This window comes from Balaenoptera musculus, chromosome 8 (assembly GCF_009873245.2).
Source record: "Balaenoptera musculus isolate JJ_BM4_2016_0621 chromosome 8, mBalMus1.pri.v3, whole genome shotgun sequence".
Taxonomy (NCBI): domain Eukaryota; kingdom Metazoa; phylum Chordata; class Mammalia; order Artiodactyla; family Balaenopteridae; genus Balaenoptera; species Balaenoptera musculus.
In genome coordinates, this window is record NC_045792.1 from 55,807,798 (window position 1) to 55,822,759 (window position 14,962).

At 52.8% G+C, this 14,962-nt stretch overlaps 1 protein-coding gene across 12 annotated transcripts in view; it reads left to right on the plus strand.

Moving 5' to 3' along the window:
• The window catches only part of GDPD5 (glycerophosphodiester phosphodiesterase domain containing 5), a 90,807-nt gene that overhangs the window by 26,597 nt on the left and 49,248 nt on the right, over positions 1–14,962 (plus strand). For all 12 annotated transcript variants that reach the window (XM_036859949.1, XM_036859950.1, XM_036859951.1 and 9 more), the window contains exon 2: positions 9,201–9,283. The gene's annotated coding sequence lies outside the window, so the exon portion shown is untranslated. The remainder of the gene's footprint in view (positions 1–9,200; positions 9,284–14,962) is intronic.

The window sequence follows — 14,962 nt, forward strand, 5'->3', positions numbered from 1 at the left end:
CCGTGCCACCCTGAGTTCTGCCAGCTCCAGGGCCTCCATCCACACTGGGTGTGGGTGTGAGGATCGGGGGCCCCCACTTTTGACCTCCTAGGAGGCAGAAACCCCACAAACTCAAAGCATCCTCATAAACCAGGTTCCAGGTCAGTGGTTGAAGCTCAGGGCTGGCGGAGTTGGCCTCCTGTGGTTTTGTCTTCAGTGCTCACCAAGGTGACTTCATAGATGCTTCAAACCAGTAAGGCCTGGGAAGGTCAGGACATCAATTCACCTGCTCCCAAAGAGGCCATGACCATGCCTGGGCCAGCTCCCAATTACTGGGAAGTTCTTCCTCTGGGTCTAGCCTAAGTCTTTCCTGCTGTGTGTTCCCTTCTGGTGAACTTGTTCAACCCTGCTCCGTGGAGCCAAGCTCATCAGCAGGCCGCTTTGAGTGGCGGCCAGTGTTTTTACAACTTGTTTTCGTGAAGTTGGTTTGAAGTCTCCCTGCATTCCCAGAATGTCAGACCCACCCTGATTCACAAGGATTGACCAAAACAGGATCTGAGCCAACGAGAGGAATCTAAGGACTTAGTCATCCCCCTTGGATCATCTACAGATTCTCCTGCTTTCCTTCCAATTAAAAAAAAAAGAAAGAAAAAGAAAGATTAGCTCAGATGGCCGGGAGGGGATGGCATTTGAGATGTAAACAGGCTCAGATGATACTGGCGGTGGACAAGAGGGGTCAGTGCTCAGGCTTTGTACGGGGCTGACCTCAATTCAAGCCTGTGTTCTGATGCCTGCCACGTGGGGGTCTTTGACAACTTTGAGTCTCTCTCTGAGCCTCAGTTTCCTCATCTCTGAAATGGGAAAACTAATGGCACTTACCTCATAACTGTCTGAGGTTGGGGGATCTAGAAGCAGACCCTGAAATAAAGATTCGTGTGAGAGTGACTTACTAAGACGTTTTCCAGGGGGAAGAAAACTGCTAAGGGGATAGGGAAAGTAGGACCAGAAAGAGAAGGAGAAGCAAGAGTGTGACTTCAAGCCAAGCCCATCGGAGGGGACACTTGGCTCAGTCCCCAGAGCTGGCTGCCGGGGGCAAGGGTGCTACAGCACTTAGACCTGGCCCAGGGGGTCCCTGGTAAAGGGACCCTGGGCAACAGCCATGCCCACAGGCGAAGGGATTCAGGCAGCCTGACGGCAGCTCACCCACACGCCCCTGCAGTTCTTGGCTTTTGGAAGGGACAGTGCAACCTGGAATGACTCAGAACGGAGAGGGGGGTCCCAGGGGACGTGGGTGGAGACAACAGAGGCAGAGTTCTCCAGGCGGAACCCGGCTGAGAGGAAGCACCGATTAAGTGTCAGCTCTGCCCACCTGTTAGAAAGGGGGTGCAGAATGGGTGCCCCAGGATCGTGTAGGCAGCAGCAGACAGGACCTTCTGAGAGCTGCCCTGAGCCCCCATTGTTCCTCCAGCCCCAGGCGCTGTCACTGTCTCTCAGCTCCCAGAGGCAGAATCCCTCAGAGCTCCCCAGCCAGCGGACCTGGCCCCAGCCCCCAGGGTTCTTCCTGACTACTTGACGTCAGGCAGTCGATCCAGCCGTGCCAGAGCTGGTCTGATGCCCTGATATAGCCCCTTCCAGAGAAGTCTGCCTCTGTGCCACCACCCCCACCCAGCCCTGCCTGCACCGCCTAGCGGGGATTAGTGACGGTCAGGAGGTGGCACAGGGCCATAGAAACACTGAGGGCCACGGAGGAAACTGAGGCCCAGGGGCCTATCCCCCACCTGAATTGAATTTGGCTTTTCTTCCCAGCCCACCCCGCCCCACTGTGTCTACTGAGCTTTTTCTTTCTTTCTTTTTTTTTAATAAATTTATTTATTTATTTATTTATTTATTTATTTATTTATTTATTTATTTATTTATTTATTTATTTATTTATTTATTTTGGGCTGCGTTGGGTCTTCGTTGCTGCGCGCGGGCTTTCTCTAGTTGCAGCGAGCGGGGGCTACTCTTCGTTGCGGTGCCGGGCTTCTCATTGCGGTGGCTTCTCTCGTTGCGGAGCACGGGCTCTAGGCACACGGGCTTCAGTAGTTGTGGAGTGCAGGCTCAGCTCTACGGGGCTTTTTCCATAGAAAGTGCTCAGGGATCGCTCATGGTGCTCGTGTTGGTCAGCGTGTCCCAGGAACAAATAAACAGAAGTTGTGCTTCCACGACTCTGACTATGATGACTTTAACTGGTGATGTCAGCCTGGGTCGGCCCTGATGGAACTTGTCCCAACCCCTCTCCTGCACCTGTGTTATCGCAAGGGATGTCACCCTAATCTGGCCTCTCCACCCTGACCTCTGGGAGTCTAGCCCCGCAGAGCATGACAGGCCTGGGTTCTAGTCCAGACTCTGTCACCTGCTTTGTAACCTTGGTCAAGTCACCTGCCTTCTCTGAGCCTCCGTGACCCGTGTTTCTGACCGACGTTTTATATGCGCCCACCTAAAATCAGATGATTTCAATGTGGTGTTAATCCCAGCTTGACTCGTACCCAGAGAGGTAGAGTGATTTGCTTCTGTTCACATAGTGAAAGGGTGGAGGTGAGAGGGTCAGGACCCATTACCCCCACCCACCTGTGACTGCTTATCTGAGCGCCTTACTCTTTACCAGCTCTGCTCTGGTCCCCACCAGCCTCAGTCTGATTCAGAACCTGAGCTAACCTCCCTGCAGTCAGGATGAACTGAGCCGGGTACCAGAGTGGTCAGTCACTACTGTTTAGTCATTAGCTCCTCTGCTCACCTACTGGGTAAGGGGTTGCATGCTCAGATGGGCAGGATCCTTCTTTCACCAGGCTTAATGTCTAGTCTGCTGCAAGGCTGCACCCTGTCCTGAAGCCTGGGGAATCTGCAGACCCTAGGGGTGAAGGTGGACATGAGGTAGGGGCCCCAGAGGAGGAGGTGGTCTGAAATGTCTAGGGCCCTGCTCCACCCAGGAGCAGGCATGAGGGGCTGGCCAGGTGATGGGTGCAGGGGAAACAGGTTTGCTCTCTCCTGGGTATCTGTTGCTGCCTGGGCTAGGCTGGGAGGTGGCTTTGATCCACCACCAAGGCCCTCCTGCACCCTTCCCCAGGCAGGATGCCTCCTTTGTTCACACGCCCTCTCCGCGCGTCTGTCTGTACCGTAGACTGTGGGCTCCTCCAGCAGGTCTGTCCACCCAGCCTCAGGCCTCCCCTGGCACACCGGAGAGCTCAGGAAATGTGTGTTGGTGATTGAATTTATGTTGTCTAGCCTGGCTTGGGAGTCAGACAAAGTATGAATCCTGGCTCTGCCACTTGCTTAGTTGTGCCCTTGAGCATGGGACCCAAACTCCCTTGAGCCTCCGCTTTGGCATCTGTAGAATGTACTGTAGTGGGAGGCTAAGAGGGGTAAGTGAGAGGACAGACAGGGAATGTCAGCCTCATACAAGGCTGTGGCCAGCCCTCCTTAAATGGTGGACGGTGTCTTAGTAGATGGACTCCACATGGGCCAGGCCGAGTAGGAAACACAAGAGATGCAGTGAGCCTCCATCACATGGTTCAGTACTTTACAGTTTCCAAAGCCCCATCAGGTCCTGCCCACTGGGTTATCCTGTTCATCCCATGAGGCATTCTGGGCCGGTTGCAGCATCCCCATCTGACAAGTGAAGACCCTGAGCCTAGAGATGACACCGGCCTGCCTTTCAGTGGCCAGGCCACACCCAGACCCAGGTCTCCCGGCTCTCAGTCTCCAACACCTCTACCCTGACCCCTTCCAGAACCCAGGTTCTGGAAGCTCTTTGTGAAAGAGGCTGGGAAGGTGGCAGGCAGGGAATGTGGAGATTTTTTTTTTTATATATAAATTTATTTGTTTATTTTTGGCTGCTTTGGGTCTTCATTGCTGTGCGCGGGCTTTCTCTAGTTGTGGTGAGCGGGGGCTACTCTTCGTTGTGTGTGGGCTTCAGTAGTTGCAGTGCGTGGACTCAGCAGTTACGGCACTTGGGCTCAGCAGTTGTGGCTCGTGGGCTCTAGAGCGCAGGCTCTGTAGTAGTGGCGCACGGGCTTAGTTGCTCCGCGGCATGTAGGATCTTCCCGGACCAGGGCTTGAACCCGTGTCCCCTGCACTGGCAGGCAGATTCATAACCACTGTGCCACCAGGGAAGTCCAGAATGTGGAGATTTGTCAGCCCAGATGTCATGGGGCTGAGGGTGCATTCTGGTGGCTTTAGCCCAAAGGGGGTCACTGTGACCGGTAGGCCCAGAGTAAGGGGGCAGGAGGGGGTCATGGGTAGAGGTGGACGGAGTGAGGGTGCAGAGGAGGAGAAAACCAGTTGTGGGGGCCATGGGCCATTCGCTCAGTCTGAGCCAATGGGGGCTACCAGCCCGGTGGACCACAGGCTGCTGGGCCCTCCCATCCGGGTCCCTTTGCTGATGGTACTGGAATGTAAGGGACTTTAAGGAGCACCAGGTCTGTGGGAGATGGCAGTCAAGTCATGGCCATTGCCCTTGAAGGATATTCGAATCAGCTCTGGAAATAACTCCCACATCTAAGCATGAGGACTTTTCATGTGAGGAGCACTTTCTAAAAGGCAGACTCAGGAACACAGGGCTGGCTCGACACCCAGCTGATCCTCAGCGAGGAGAGGCGACCAGCGCGGGTGGCCTGGGCCCCACCAAAGGGAGCTGGTGGGCAGGGAGTCGGCAGACAGGCACGGCCCAAAATTTGCAGGGCCCAGGACAAAAATACAAACAGAGGCCCATGCAGTATATGTTTGTCAGATATTGGAAGGTTACAAAACAAACCAAGAAAGTATTAAATAAGATAGTTTCATTTTTCCACCTTGTAAAGTTATGGTTTTATATAACTGAAAGGGACAAAATATCAAGGAAGACAATTTAATTATTATTACACATCTGGGTGTTTTGTTGGTGGGCTGGTGGCATTTGGATGAGTAATAAGACATATTTCATAAAATATGTTTTATTGTCTTCATTTTAGCAAGATCACTATAATTGTTATAATCAAGATTTTTCACATCATTTGAAAATTGTGTATGGATGGTAATAATCTAAAGGATCAAAAATAAAATGCAGTTGTATTTCGAGTGTATAGAATTTGAATATATTTCCATCAAAAATGTAAATTGAATGTAAAGAAAGGAAAATTTATATTTTCAAAAGTTGTTTTTATTCCTTGAAATTATCTAGGAAATTAAAACTATAGACATCATAATTAATGAATATCCTATTTTAAAATAGTTATAGTAATTCAAATTTTTGAAGATTTTATAAAAATTAAACTATTCATAGTTGTGATTAATGTCCATCTAGTTGCCAGTGTAAAGAATTAGTACCACATTTCATGGGACTTCCCTGGTGGTGCAGTGGTTAAGAATCCGCCTGCCAATGCAGGGGACACAGGTTCGAGCCCTGGTCCGGGAAGATCCCACATGCCACAGAGCAACTAAGCCCGTGTACCACAACTACTGAGCCTGCGCTCCAGAGCCCACGAGCCACAGCTACTGAGCCCGCGTGCCACAGCTACTGAAGCTGGCACGCCTAGAGCCTGTGCTCGACAACAAGAGAAGCCACTGCAATGAGAAGCCCAGGCACCGCAACAAAGAGTAGCCCCGGTCGCCACAACTAGAGAAAGCCCACGCACAGCAACTAAGACCCAATGTAGCCAAAAAATAAATAAAATTAAAAAAAAAAAAAAAGAATTAGTATCTCATTTCATGTTACATTAATCCAAGTAATATGAATTGTTAAATACTGTAAGATGTTCCTCAGCTGCCATGTGCATTTATTGTGAATACCACACTAATTCATGAGTACTTTTAGAACCACAAATTGGAACAGGGAGAAAAGCCAAAAAAAAAAAAAAAAAGATGCTCAACATTACTGGGAAGCGGATACTTTGTTATGTAAGAAGTTGTTGCTCTCCGAAAGGATTTGACAAGTTTAATTTGTCTGCCCTGCTAAACATTCTTGCCACTTAGTGCCCTTCCTCCATCCCTCCCCTCCCCCCCCAGTAGCATCCTGTTTCCCTCCCTTTCCCACCCCCCCACCCAACCCTCGCCCCTGTCAGCCACTGTGCAACCCTCAGACCTTCATCTGGACACAATCACCTTTTGTTCTTCAAACCCAAGAAACGAAGAGTTTCTCAGGGGCCTGAGCTGTGTTAGGGGAGCAGATTAGGCTTGTGGGTCCCATGGATGTTGTGTGACAGAAGCTCCTGTATGTTCTGTAATATATTTATTTGTGAGCGTGTGTTTGTGATGTGTGGGGCTCAGGACAGTAGCCCTTCTTCCCTGCACCTAAGGGTGATTCAGGGGATGTCTTCTTGCCCATGAGATAGATGTCTATCCTGCAGCTAACGAGAGATAAATGACGGTGCTTACGCTAGAGCTGGAGCTTAAATCTAGGTATCGGCATACACTCATTCATCTCTTTCACATATGCTTTTGTTCATTTATTTAAAACCTATATTCACGTCCTCCAATCCTTTATTTCATTGTAGAATGCCAGGCTGTAGCATTCCTGTAGTGCAGCCCCGTGATCCTACAGATGAGGGAATTGAGGCTCAGAGAGGGGTATTGATGTACATAAGATCATACAGCAGAGAGCCCTCCGGCCGGGTTTCACAATGCAGACGATGGGTGTTGCTTTTGAGTTTCAGGTAAAATCTGAATAGGTGTCGCTATGTCCCAATCAGCTTCCCTTCCTTCACCAGCCTCTGTCACCGAGGCACCTGCCCTGGGGAGCTCCTGGGCGTGGGGGTCAGGGGTTCTGCCTGAAGAGCCACTTCCTGTTTGGGGCCAAGCACTTCCTTCAAGTGACTCATAGGCTCCCAGTGGCCCCATGCTGGGAAGCCAAGGTGGGGATGGAGACGGGCCCCGGCCGCATCCCGCCCTGCCTGGTACCGAGGCTGGGTGACCCTGAGACGGAGCAGTGCCACAGACTGGCTGTAGGAGCTGGGCCATGGAAGGAGGATGCTAGACTGTTCTCGCCCAGCCTGGCAGGCAGGGCTCTGAGAGTGCAGGGGAATTGGGGCCACGGTGGGCATGAGGGCAGCCTCTACATCCAGCCACTCCCACACACATCTGGTTTCCAGGGTAGCTGCTGCCCAGGTGGGGGCCGACAGCAGAGCTGGGTCCCCCTCAGGGGGAACTTGTGATGCTGTTTCTTCCTTGCAGGGCAGTGAGGTGTGATGGAAAGAGCAGTAGGCCGGGGGTCATGGACTTGAATTTCCGACACCAACTTTCTGGTGACCTTGTCAGTTCCCAGCTGCTCTCCGGGCTTCAGTATCCATGTCTGTCTAATGGCGGAGGGCTTGCTGGCTGTGACGTGTGGCAAGTTGTTATTGCAGGATTTCCATTAAGAGATTTGTGTTTGAATTCTGGCTCTGCCATCTTGCGGAGTGTGTCCATCTCTCAGAGCCGCCATTTAAAAATTTGAAATAATCGTCATCACTTTAAGCATTTTACATAATTTAATTCTCACTTCAACCCTATGGGGTAGGTTTTATTATTATGATTATTGTTTTATACATAAGGAGATTGAGGCACAGAGAGGTTAAGGAACTTGCCCAAGGTCACAGAGTAAGAGCCAAGATCCTAACTTAGGCAGTTTGACCCCAGTGTCCATGCCGTTAACAACTATGTTCTTGCTACTCAAACTGTGGTCCCTGGACCTGCAGCAAGGTATCACCCAGTAGCTTGTAAAAAAATGTAGAATCTCAGACCCCAGCCTAGACCTACTGAGTTGGATTGCCTTTTAACAAGGTCTCTAGGTGATTTGTTTGAGAAGCCCTGCTCTATTTTTTTTTTTTTTAATTTTATTTATTTATTTATTTATTTTTGGCTGTGTTGCATCTTCGTTTCTGTGTGAGGGCTTTCTCTAGTTGTGGCAAGCGGGGGCCACTCTTCATTGCGGTGCGCGGGCCTCTCACTATCGCGGCCTCTCTTGTTGCGGAGCACAGGCTCCAGACGCGCAGGCTCAGCAGTTGTGGCTCATGGGCCTAGTTGCTCCGCGGCATGTGGGATCTTCCCAGACCAGGGCTCGAACCCGTGTCCCCTGCATTGGCAGGCAGATTCTCAACCACTGCGCCACCAGGAAAGCCCCCCTGCTCTATTTATATTCCCTCTGTCACTTAGGCCTTAGGATCGTTGTGGGAGATGAAGAAAATAAGTGTTTTATCAACTGTAAAGTGCGGTGCATTGAGGGCTCTGCGAGAAACCTGGGGACTGGAAGTGGAGGGAGGCAGGGCTGGGGGTGCCCCCGGAGCCCATCTCTCAGTAGCTGGATGTCATTTCCAAGCTTCTGTGTGTCCACCTCTGTCCCCCTCCCATCCAAGGCTGAGTCTTGTTTGTATTTCTTGCTGCTATGTGGCTCCAGGGTCCGATCAGATTGGAGAGAGTTCTCATGTCGGAATGGGATTGGGCTGGACACCAGGCCTGAGTCACCCCTGCCCTGGGTCCCACCCTGGCTCTGACTCTGACTCTCTGGGTGACATAGGCCCTGCCAGCCTCATTGTCCCCTAGTGGGCAATGTGGTGACATCCTCTGAAGCCTGCAGTGCTGACCCAGCACCCCCTTCCCTCTCCCCCTCTCCCCTTCTCCCCAAGGCCTGTCAGTACCATCTCTCCTCCCAGTTCCTGGGCAGGAGGGCTGCCCTGCCAGCTGTAGGAGCTGTTGATGGGGGAGGCGGGGCATGAGTCAGAAGTCAGCCACATAATTGCGGTGCCCCAGGTCCCTCCTCCAGCCCACCCAGCCCTCCCTCAGTGGCTGCTTTAGAACAGCTGGTTTGGTGTCTGACTCCAAAGAAGCAGGTCCCTGGTCAGCACGAACGGGCCTCTGCCTCCCAGGAGCCAGGCATAGCCCCAGGTTTCACCCCAGGGTGGCTGGGCCTTGGATCATGTTTCTGTGGGTCCTGGTGGGGCAGGAGTGGTTCAGGCAGCAGGTTGTGCTGGGTTTGGGTTTGGGGCTGGTTTGGGGGCAGCATGTGTGGAGGTGCTTGTGTGGAGTCTCACAGCACACGACTGGATCACGTACGTCTCCTTGGCTCTCCCACCGGCTTGGCGGCTTCCCCAGGGCAGGGACTAGATGTGACCCATTCCTGGTCCCCATACCAAGCGCAGGGTGGGCACAGGGCGGGGGCTCACTCAGGGCCGGGTGGGAGGGGAGAAGGCAGGATGGACTGATGTGTAATCTGACTGGGTTTGTCCCCTCAGCTCTCCCACTGACGTGACATCACCACCTCTGTGGACAGGACCCCCCAGGAGCCTGGCTCACAGCCACTGGTGCCTTCTTCCAGGTAAAGGAAAAAGCAAGGAAGGAGGTGGGGGGAAAGGAGTTAGAGGGAAGCTGCAGAGAGCAGCCCACTGGGTTCTAGAATGATGTTCGCTCTCTCACGGGAGCTGTACTCTACAGTTCATGGGAAAAGGCAGAGGAAACAAGGATTGTTTTTCCATTTTACAAGCAAGAAAAAAACAAAAACAAAAACAGAAACTCTGAGTAGAGTTGTCTCTTGCTTTCTCCAGTGGACTCGGTACTTATCTAAAGCACCTCACACATATTAGCTCATTCAATCTTCACAACAGCCCATGAGGTTGGTGCTATTATTATCCCCACTTTATAGATAAGGAGACTGAGGTCTAGAGGCATTAAGGAACCTGCTCAGTTAGTAAGTGGTAGAACTAGGTTTCAAACTTGGCAGGCTGGCTCTGGGTGCATATTCCTAACCCCTATGATTTACTGCCTCTCTAGAGCCAGGCATTAAACTAAGTTTCCTTGAACTTCAGTTTGGAGGTTCAATGGGCTCCCATTTCCAGGGGAGATTTGTATTTTAAGAGAGAATCCCAGAGTAAGTGATGCTTCAGCCAAAGGAATGAATGGTAAATGGTGGAATTAGAGGCCTTGAATCATGGACTGAGCATGAACCTTCAAGGTTTACTGGACCAGCCAACCCCTGGGACTTTCTTCCTCAGCATTCAGGCAAGGTCGGTTTTTAGAAAGGAAACCTGGAAATCTGAAAGAGGGGAAGAGAAGCTTAGGCCCCAGGTTCTCAGACTTGCCTGAGCGGCAGGGCTGCTGCTCGTCACAGAGCACTGTGATGAAGAGAGATGCAAGTGGCAGTGAGAAAGTCAGTATTCTGTGCTAAATCTGAGGTCATCTTGTACTAGACCTGGAACAGATATCAGAGGTTTCAAAAAATTGTGGGAGAAAATACTTGAGAGTTTTTTTAGTAATTAAATTTTTCCTGTAAATAGGGAAAAGGCTAATAATTATTCAGAGGCAGAGTTGGGAACAGGCTCCGAAATGGCCCTGCAATTGGGTGGTTTAAGAGGCTCTGATGGGTTCTTTCTTTCCTTCCTTTGCACATTTAACCAGCTTTTCTGACTGACATATAAATGGGCGCCTCCTTGGTGCTGGCCCAGGGCAGGAACACAGGTCCCCCGTCCAGTGATTCCTCTAGCAGGGACGGGGCCTGGGGTATCGCGTGTCCCTATCACCTGCAGGGTCGCAGATACTGTGGCTCTTCAGAAAAGCTGGGCCAAATGGATCTGAAGTCTCCGCCTGGGGAAGCTCCCAGCCTGGTGGGCAAGGCAGCCACAGAAGCAGATAATTACTGTGCACAGAGGCCTATGATCATGTCTCAAGAGCTCTGCCTGGTGATTCGAGCACAAAGGGAAGAAGCAGTGGGCTTCTGCGGGGGGCTCAGACCAAGCTTTGTCCAGGGTGCATTTGTTAAGATGGTTGGGATTTGGATTGGGGGGGTGGGGGGAGGGCTCTCGTGGCAGAGGGCCCAGCATGAGCAAAGGTACGCGGGAGGGGGGAGGCTGGGAGGTGCCATGTGCTTGGAGCCGCGTGAGGAGGGGCAGGTGAGGCTAGACAGGTAGGTGTGAGGGGAAGGAAGCAGAGAGATTCCTAAAATGGCAGGACCTGCTTCTCCTCCCATCCCCAGGGCCTGCCTGGGAAGCCTGTTTGTATAACAACTCTGCTCTTTTACATAAATAAATAACATAAATCATTGCTGTCCGTTCCCTCAGGGGCTAAAAACTGGGCAGAGGCGAGTTTGCTAAGTGCGTGTCTCTGCCGGACTCAGCTTCCTCCTCTCCTCCTCCCCTTCAGGGCCCCCTCCTTCCAGAGACCCAGGGAGAGGCATCGGAAAAAGCCAGCCGGGTTCCTGTGACTGAATCACTGGGTGCCTGGGAGGGGCTGGGGCGTCCACCAGGGGTGAGAGGATGGTGAAAGTCTCTCCCCTGACCAGGCCCCTGGCCTGGCCCTTTGCTCACTCCAGGGAGAACCTGTCCGTGCTGGTGGGCGGAGGGGGGCTGGGGGCAGGCCACTCCTCTTAGCGGGGCCTTCCTTCTGTCCCCGTTTAAAGAGGGAACCGCTTGGCCCTCCGGGGAGGGAGGGGCCTGTCAAGAGGCGTAGGCAAGCCCATGCAGGCCACTCTGCCGGGGAACCACCACTAGCGGCTGTGCAGAGGATTTCTGCAGGGAGGGGAGGCTGGATGGAATAGCTCCAGATCTTTCCTGGTGCTGACACTTGATGACTTTCATATTCTGAAATCCAGGGTTAGTTCTAAGATCCCTGTTGGATTGTGCCAGGATTCCATGATTGTAAGAGCCCTGGGGGAGGTGATTCTAAGACTCTGGTTTAGAGAGTGTGCAGGCTGTTCCTGGTGAGTGCTCAACCCAAGCTCATAGCCCTGACCTGGGGAAAGAGAGATCCAAAGAGAGGTCCTCTCTGTGCCAAGAGAACCCAAGGGCCCTGGGCAGGGTCCTGAGCCTGATCCTCGTTCAGCCTATGGCCCCAAACATGCAGGTCTGTCCCCCAAGGGCCTTAACCAAGGGTGCAGCTCAGCAAACCTGTCCTGCCCTCCACCAGCCTCAACCTCCTCATCCATAAAATGGGGATCCAGTACTTACCCGTGGAGTTGGGGCCACGCTTCAAGGAGACGATGTGTGTGGAGGCTCCTTGTACACTGCAAAGCGCTGTGAGTGTGGTTATAATTGTAGCTGCTGTTGCTGCGATGAGACTGTCTCCTTGAAAGGAAGGGCCACATCGGATTCTCGGTGAATCTCTCTCAGGTCCCAGCAGTGCCTGGCACATAGCAGAGGCTTCTCAAACATACACTGAACGAGTAAACTGGGTATGGAACAGATAATACCAGAGGCCACGGTTCCGAGGAAGCCAGCCCTTCCCGAAGGAGAAGCAGGAAGTGCTCCCTACAGGAGGGCAGCCCGGAGGGACAGAAGGGGACCCACAACTGGGGTGAAGCAAGCCTGCTGGGAATTTCCCCAGAGGAAGAGCAATCAGAAGTCTTCTGGGACAGAAGTGTTGGGTAAACAGGAGGCCCTGGCACCACGGTGGAAAGAGATTAACAATGACCGTAATTATGGCATGATTGATTCTTTGACAGCTCCTGTTGAGCACCAGCCTAAACCACTGAGTAGCTTTTCCCCCAAAGAATGAGTGGCCATGACGGGGCCACTGGCCCACCAGGCCTCCTTCGGGGCACCTCCTCCCCCAGCCTCTCCCCACCGGCAGCTGCCTCAGTGACAGACTTCCTTCCTCCCTACATCTGCCTATCTTCTCTGCTGATTTCATTAGAATTTAGGGCTTTCTCTGAGGCCCAGAGAAGTGGAGTGACTTGCTCAGGGCCACACAGTGAGATGTGGCAGCCCACATCTCTCAGTTTAAGCCATCTGATGAGCCCCGTGCAGCGGGGAATGTAGTGACTCTTGCAGCGTTCCTCAAAAGCTAAGCCCCGGAGGCTGTGCTGGAGAGCAGTAGGGTGGGGCCTGGGATCGGATGGTCTGGGAGCGGGAGGTCCCAGAATCAGCTCTGTCCCCGCATCTCCAGCCCCAGCTCTGGGGCCAGGGATTTGTTTTGTGGATTTGGGTTTGGTCGATTATTTGGAGAAACAGCCCAGCTGGCAAGTTGCCCGGGGGTGCCCTGCTGCCCCTGGGTCCCCAGCGGGCTGGAAGGCTACTGTTGGAGGAGACACCCCCGTCACAACCAGATGGAACCCACACGGGACTTAACTTGCTGCCGGAGCCCTCGGCCCTGGGAGAGGCCCTGCTCACCCCCCTGCCACCACGCTTTCCCTGTGCTGTCCGCTTACCTAGAGCCCCCTTCTCTCTCCCCCTTGTGCTACAAATCCTCCCTTATTTCTGAGTTCTGTTGACATCCACGCTCTCCAGGAAGCCGCCCTGCAGCGCGGCTAGAGGAAGCACAGGAGTTTGGGTTCAGAAGAGACCCTGACCCAGGCAGGGCTGAGTTCCTGGAGGAGGAGCTGCTGCGCTGAGGTGAGCAGGAGTTTTCCGGCCTCAAGGTGGACAGAGGAGCCCAGAGCTGAGGTGGTTTCACAGGCGCACCTGCATTGGGAACAGGGGATGGGCATGCAGCGAGGAAGGACCACAGGGAGCCCTGGTCTTGCTCCAAGGCCATGTTCCCTGAGCACTGTGGGAAGGAGTCCCCACAGCCCTGTGCCTTTTACTCCTTGGGTTTCACTCTAAGTCAAGTTTGGGGTCATCACTGTGAGTTATCCAGGCCGTGACTACCTATACCTTAGTCCCTGTCAAAGATGGTAGAGGCACCTGGACAGGGGCAGAGCCCTGGCCTGGGGCTCAGGATGACCAGGCCTCTAACCTCGTCGCAGGCCTTCCTGCAGCTTTCAACCTCGTCTTGACTGCTCTCCAGTCGGCGACGGGCTCCTGACTTCCAGCCACTGGTCCTGGGAATGGAGGGGGCTCTTCCCCGCCAGACCAGGCAAGGACTGTGGGATTTGTCCTTCCATCCTCCTTGAGCAATCCCACCTCTGCTTATCTCCCGAGGATGGGGAGAGAGCAGGTGGATAAAGGGTTTTTAGAAGCTGAGCGCCGAAAAGGCCCTTGGAGATCATCCGACGTTGTTCACACCGTCCCATGATACAGACGGGGAAGCTGAGACCAGAGGCTTGTGGAGGTCACCCAGCCTGCTGGTGGCTGAGCTCAGCCTCAGCCCTCCAACCCCGGGTCTGGGCTGGGGTTGAGGCGCAGTGAGGGCGGCCATGGCCAAGGAGACGGGCCCGGGGCTGGGGGGGGGGGCGGGAAGGGGGAGGGCGTGGTTCTACCTCCACACGTGCGCCCTGCCCTCTTCCCTGGGCCCTGGGAAGGCTGCCGGAGGAGGTCAGGTCTCCGTCTCCCCCAGCCCTGCACCCACTGTATGTGGGAGGGTCCTTTTTCCTGCCCAGAGTTCTTGGTCGCACTCCATGCCCCTGCTGCCCTGGTGCCAACCAAAATATTGAACTTGGCCCTTGAAGGTGCAGTTTTCAGTGACACATGCTACAGCTGTCATAGACACGGAAGGCGGTAGAAACGTGGGCAGACGGACCCTCCATCTAGGGCTGGGGCCGTGGAAAGACTAGGCTTTAGAGTTGGCAGCCCTGGTTTCAAATCCTCTCTTCTCCATGGTTAGCTGTCTGGCCTCGGGTGAATCGTGTAATCTCTCAGGCCTAGATCTATTGATCCAGCTGTCTATTGATCAATTGATATAGATATTTAAATTAAATACATATATATTTAATTAATAGATGATTTTTTTGGTGACAGTTTTAGAAAAATTGATCGGAAAATACAGAGTTCCTACATACTCTCCTTCCCCTACCCCACGGTTTTCCCTGTTACTAACGTCTTATCTTAGGGCTTACGCTTGCTGTAATTGATGAGCCAGTGTTGCTACAATATTATTAACTGAAGTCCATAGTCTCCATTAGGGTTCACTCTTTGTGTTATATGTTCTGTGGGGTTTGACAAATGTATAATGACATGTATCCATCATTACAGTATCATACAGAATAGTTTCACTGCCCTAAAAATCCCCTGTGCTCCCCACCTCCAACCCCTGGCCACCACTGATCTTTTTACCACTTCTTGGTTTTACCTTTTCCAGAATGTCATACGGTGAAATCATACAGTATGCAGCCTTTTCCCATTGGCTTCTG